Source organism: Geotrypetes seraphini, chromosome 1 (genome assembly GCF_902459505.1).
Source record: "Geotrypetes seraphini chromosome 1, aGeoSer1.1, whole genome shotgun sequence".
Classification (NCBI taxonomy): Eukaryota; Metazoa; Chordata; class Amphibia; order Gymnophiona; family Dermophiidae; genus Geotrypetes; species Geotrypetes seraphini.
The window spans coordinates 153,056,762-153,063,345 of NC_047084.1; positions in this window are offsets into that span (position 1 = coordinate 153,056,762).

The following is a 6,584-nucleotide window of genomic DNA, read 5'->3' on the forward strand; positions in this document are numbered from 1 at the left end:
AAGAACATAAGAAATGCCTCTACTGGGTCAGACCTGAGGTCCATCGTGCCCAGCAGTCCGCTCACGCGGCGGTCCAACAGGTCCAGGACCTGTGCAGTAATCCTCTATCTATACCCCTCTATTCCCTTTTCCAGCAGAAAGTTGTCAAATTCCCTCTTGAACCCCAGTACCGTACTCTGCCCTATCACGCCCTCTGGAAGCGCATTCCAGGTGTCCACCACACGCTGGGTAAAGAAGAACTTCCTAGCATTCGTTCTGAATCTGTCCCCTTTCAACTTTTCTGAATGCCCTCTTGTTCTTTTATTTTTTGAAAGTGTGAAGAATCTGTCCCTCTCTACTCTCTCTATGCCCTTCATGATCTTGTAAGTCTCTATCATATCCCCTCTAAGTCTTCTCTTCTCCAGGGAAAAAAGTCCCAGTTTTTCCAATCTCTCAGCGTATGAAAGGTTTTCCATCCCTTTTATCAGACGTGTCGCTCTCCTCTGAACCCTCTCGAGTATCGCCATATCCTTCTTAAGGTACGGCGACCAATATTGGACACAGTACTCCAGATGCGGACGCACCATTGCTCGATACAATGGCAAGATAACTTCTTTCGTTCTGGTTGTAATACTCTTTTTGATGATGCCTAGCATTCTATTTGCCTTCTTAGCAGCCGCTGCGCACTGTGCCGACGGCTTCATTGTCAAGTCCACCATCACCCCCAGGTCCCTTTCTTGGGGACTCTCATTTAAAAACATCCCTCCCATCGTATAGTTGTACCTCGGGTTTCTGTTTCCCACATGTAATACTTTACATTTCTCAACATTGAACTTCATCTGCCATCTCGTTGCCCATTCTCCTAGTTTGTTCAAGTCCCTTTGCAGTTTTTCACAGTCTTCTTTAGTCCGAGCTCTACTAAATAGTTTAGTGTCATCTGCAAATTTTATTATCTCACACTTCGTCCCTGTTTCCAGATCATTTATGAATACATTAAATAGCAGCGGCCCTAGTACTGAGCCCTGCGGGACCCCACTCGTGACCTTCCTCCAGTCCGAGTAGTGGCCCTTCACTCCCACCCTCTGTCTCCTACCCGCCAACCAGCTTCTGATCCATCTATGTACATCTCCTTCCACCCCATGGTTCTTCAGTTTCCGGAGTAGGCGTTCATGGGGCACCTTGTCAAAGGCTTTTTGGAAATCAAGATATATGATGTCTATGGGGTCTCCATTGTCCATCCGTTTGTTAATTCCTTCGAAGAAGTGCAATAAGTTAGTTAGGCAAGATCTTCCCTTGCAGAAACCGTGTTGGCTGGTTATCAGAAGTTTGTTTCTTTCAAAATGTTCATCAATTTTTTCTTTTATCAGTGTTTCTGCCATTTTCCCCGGTATCGAGGTCAGGCTCACCGGTCTGTAATTTCCTGGGTCACCTTTTGATCCCTTTTTAAAGATGGGCGTAACATTGGCTATCTTCCAGTCCTCTGGGATCACGCCTGTTTTCAGGGATAGATTGCAAATTTGCTGCAGTAGTTCCGCTATCTCCTCCTTTAATTCCTTCAGAACCCTTGGATGGATTCCGTCCGGACCCGGGGATTTGTCTGTTTTTAATTTATCTATCTGTCTGTGTACATCTTCAAGGCTCACTTCCATGGTTGTTAATTTTTCTGCCTGATTTCCATTGAAGAATTGTTCAGGTTCCGGAATGCTGGATGTGTCTTCGTTTGTAAATACAGATGAAAAGAACGCATTAAGTCTTTCTGCCACTTCTTTCTCCTCCTTCACCACTCCCTTCTTGTCACCATCGTCGTATCTTTGAAGGATACCACAAAAAAGGAAAGTTAGGGCCTCCTGACAGAGGTTACATTAAATTCAAAAGTAAATCAGGAGCATTTAGGGGGAAAGCAGAGTAAAGATGGCAAATTATTTCTGCTAGCTGCTAAGCAGCTTATACTTGCAAACAAAAAAATACACTTTGAAACAGTGTGTAAAATGCTAGAAGCCTAAATTGTAAGATGTAATAGTTATTATAGAGCACTAAATGAAGAAGTAGAGATAATAGGCATCTCATAGAGTTGGTGGAAAGAGGATAACCAACACAGTATTGAAAAAATACAAAACAAAAACAAACTAGCTAACGTAGGGAACTTAAGTTGCTAATGGAATAGGTAAACTGAATTAACAAATCACTAATAATAAGATGCAGGGAGCAGTTCCAGAGTGTCTTTTGCACTGGGTGTCACATGTTTGATTACCTCCCAGCTAGTGAGAGGTCAGAGCAAAAAGCTCCTAGCACTTAGGGAATATGTCTGATCCCTGGAGGCTAGAACAATAGAACAGACTTGGAGGAATTGAGGCAGAGAGAGAGGTATATAGAGGATGCCTACAGGAACCATTGCTGCCATGGAGGAGAAAGGTCACCTGAAGGGACAGTGTCATCTTGAAGAAGGAGGAATTGATCCTGTAGGCAAAACCTAGAGGACACAATATCCTCTTACACTGAAGATGTGTCTCCAAATACTTTTGGCCAGGACAGAAGGATTAGGACAGCCATTTTACTTAGAGATTCAATCATTAGGCTTGTGGATAATGGTTGAAAGGATTGCTTAGTCACTTGCCTACCTGGTATAAAGTTGGTGGACCTCATGCACAGTGGCGTACCTAGGGGGGGGGGGGGGGGGCGGGCCGCCCCGGGTGCCAGCCCTAAGGGGGTGTTCCCGGCCTTGCCGTTCAGTCCCCCGCCACCCCCGAAGGACCGCTCGCCCCACTGACCTTCCTGCACCACCTGTGAAGCAGCCCGCAGCAGGATCGGGAAGTCAGCGTCAGCATCCCTGCGCTGCTTCCTGCGCCGCGATCCCGCCCCTCCTCTGACATCAGAGGAGGGGCGGGACCGTGGCGCAGGAAGCAGCGCACGGATCGCTGACGCTGACTTCGCGATCCTGCTGCGGCTGCTTCATAGGTGGTGCGGGGAGGCCAGGGGGGCGAGCGGTCCTTCGGGGTGGGTCGGGGCATCAGGCCTTCAGGGTGGGGCGGGCGGGCAGGCAAGCAGGCTTTCAAGGGGGAGGGGGTGACAGGCAGGCAGGCAGGCCTTCAAGGGGGGACAGGCCTTCGGGGGGGGGTGCAGACCTTCAAGGGGTGCAGGCCTTCAAGGGGGGCAGGCAGGCCTTCAGGGGGGTGCAGGCCTTCGGGGGGGGGGTGTAGGCCTTTGGGGGGGTGCAGACCTTCAAGGGGGTGCAGGCCTTCAAGGGGGGGAACAGGCCTTCAAGGGGGGAAAGGCAGGCAGGCCTTCAAGGGGGGGGACAGGCCTACAAGGGGGGGGGGGACAGGCCTACAAGGGGGGGGACAGGCCTTCAAGGGGGGGGTGCAGGCCTTCAAGGGGGGTGCAGGCCTTCAAGGGGGAGACAGGCCTTCAAGGGGGGAAAGGCAGGCAGGCAGGCCTTAAAGGGGGGACAGGCCTACAAGGGGGGGACAGGCCTACAAGGGGGTGGGACAGGCCTTCAAGGGGGGGGACAGGCCTTCAAGGGGGGGACAGGCCTTCGGGGGGGTGCAGACCTTCAAGGGAGTGCAGGCCTTCGGGGGGGGGTGCAGTCCTTCAAGGGGGTGCAGGCCTTCAAGGGGGGGAAAGGCAGGCAGGCAGGCCTTCAAGGGGGGGACAGGCCTACAAGGGGGGGAGAAGCTACAAGGGGGTGGTACAAGCCTTCAAGTGGGGGACAGGCCTTCGGGGGGGGTGCAGACCTTCAAGGGAGTGCAGGCCTTCTAGGGGGGTGGTGCAGGCCTTCAAGGGGGGACAGGCCTTCAAGGGGGGAAAGGCAGGCAGGCAGGCCTTCAAGGGGGGACAGGCCTACAAGGGGGGGGGGGAGAAGCTACAAGGGGGGTGGGACAGGCCTTCAAGTGGGGGACAGGCCTTCGGGGGGGGGCAGGCCTTCGGGGGGTGCAGACCTTCAAGGGGGGGACAGGCAGGCAGGCCTTCAAGGGGGGGACAGGCCTACAAGGGGAAGGGACAGGCCTTCAAGGGGGGTGCAGGCCTTCAAGGTGGGACAGGCAGACCTTTAAGGGGGGACAGGCCTTTGGGGGGGGACCATGATTTAGAAGTACACGGAGGGAAGGGGGTGTTCAAAGAGACATGCATATGCCAAACTTTGGGGGGGGGAAGAAATAATGGGTCTGAAAATAGAGGAGAGGGAGAGAGATGATGGACCATGGGATTTAGGGAGGGAAGGAACAGAAAGGGAGAGAAATTGGACATAAGGGATGGTGTGGAGGAGGGATAGAGATACTGGATAGGAGGGTAATTAGGAAAAGAAAGGGAGAGATGGTGGACTCTGGGATGGTGGGGAAGGAGGGAGAGATGCCGGATGAAAGGGTATTTAAGAAAAGGTGGATCTGTGGAGGGAGATGAAAAAAAGGAAAGATACCAGACTTCCTGGGAAGGGAAGGGAAATGGAAAGGAGGACAGAGTTGGCAGATGGATGGTTAGCATGCAGAAAGAAGGAGACCCTGGCAAGCAAGTTATCAGAAGAAAACCAGAGCCTTGGACCAACAAGATTTGAAATATAACCAGACAACAAAAGGTAGAAAAATTAATTTTATTTTCTGTTTTGTGATTATAACATGTCAGATTTGAAATGTGTATCCTGCCAGAGCTGGTGTTGGACTGCAAACGTGAGCTAGGATTTAACAGAAAGAGGAAAAGTCCTTTTTGTTTCTTTATTTTATTTACACCACAGCGCCAGTGTGGTTAGGAGAAGCCAAAGGGGGTGAAAAAGCTATAAAACCCACCAGGAGTTTTGAAAAAAATCACCCAACTGGGCAGGAAAATCGAATTGAAAAACCAATTCAATAGGGCTGAATCGAATCAAAATTTTTTTTTCCTGTATCTGGCAGCATTAGTTTGCGCTACTGTCTTAGACTTTAGGACCTGGGATTGGGGAGAGATGGCATCCTCAGTACTTTATAATGCAAGTGAAACGAGGATTTGGTCAGACTTTTGAAGGGTCTGCAGAAAAAAAATATTGTATAGGCCGGGGACACGAGACAGCAGGAAATGGGAACTTTTCTTCCTTCTATTTTTGTGAATGGAAAGGCTGAGGATGTCAGAGAGGTCAGTTAAAATATGTGCTTTATAAGAAAATATAATAATGTGTTTTATAAAGTTTATAGCATAGCTGGCCTACCCAGTGAGGTGTTCCTAGTGGTGATGGTGGCAGCGTGTCAATGTGTTGAGAGGAAGAGGTGGTCTGGGAAATTCTGCTGAGCAAACTCCGAGCCCATTTCCACCCCCCAGTTAGTCCACTCCACTCAACTGATTCACACACTGAGTGGGTCTTTGGGTGTTGTTTTGGGATCTCTTCCAGTGGTTTATCTCCTTCTGGTCCAAGGAAGGAAACTTTGTTATCCTTAGCATTGACCTACAGAATATGTTTGTAACAGCGCTGCTTGTGTGGCATTAGGCTATGTAGTGATTGAAAGAAAAAAACAGACCTTTGCACATTTTTGCACTATATGGTGGGTGTATGAGGAGATTCACATTTCCTGCACAGCTAAGTCCATGTGAAGTTACCTTGTGCTGTATTTGACATCTAGCAAGGTCTCTGTTTGAAAGGAAAGATCTAAACTTAAAAATGAAGTGGCCAGAAGTTATGGTAAAAGCAGATAGTGTAGCTGGTTTTAAGAAAGATTTGGACAAATTCCTGGAGGAAAAGTCCATAATCTGTTATTAAGACATGGGGGAAGTGTCTGCTTGCCCTGGATCGGTAGCATGGAATGTTGCTACTCTTTGGGTTTTGACCAGGTATTAGTGTCCTGGATTGGCTACCATGAGAATGGGCTACTGGGCATGATGGACCATTGGTCTGACCCAGTTAGGCTATTCTTATGTTATGTTCTCATCTGTAGGGGCCTTTGTTTTCACTTCTTATTTTAATGTATTTTTTTTCTGGGAACTTATCAGTGTTTTTTATAATGGGAACAAAAATGGAAGAGAATTAATGTGTGTGGAATGGGGGGGTAACTAATTTCTTCAGCTAAATAATTCAATCCACTTCAAACAGACATAGGAGAACTTGTGCACCATTCACACACCCTCCAACCAAAAACGTCAAAAGAAAAAAACTGTTCGACAACCTCCTAGCCATTCGAACTGCAACACTCGACCCCCAACTCTACAACCAATTGATATCAACCACAGACTGCAAAACCTTCAAAAAGAAATAAAAACCCTTCTATTCAAAAAACACATAAAACCGAACTAACACAATCAGAACTGTCCCAAGCATCACCTGCAACTACTCCATATGTACTTCTAATGTCATGACAATTTAGACATAATTTATGTTATGTTATGTTTGGAATAATGGTTACATATATGAGGTTCAATAAAAGAAAATTTTCACTGCCTGTTTCTATTCTGACCATTTATTCCATGTCATGGTTATTGCAAAAAAAAAAAAAAAATTTTTTACATGGGGGGGGGGGAGTGGGGTGTCAAAAAATGATGGGCCCCGGGTGCCACATACCCTAGGTACGCCACTGCTCATGCACCAGCTAGATAAGATTTTAGACAATGCTGGGAAGAAGCTGGCTATCTTGGTACATGTGGGTACCAACGAC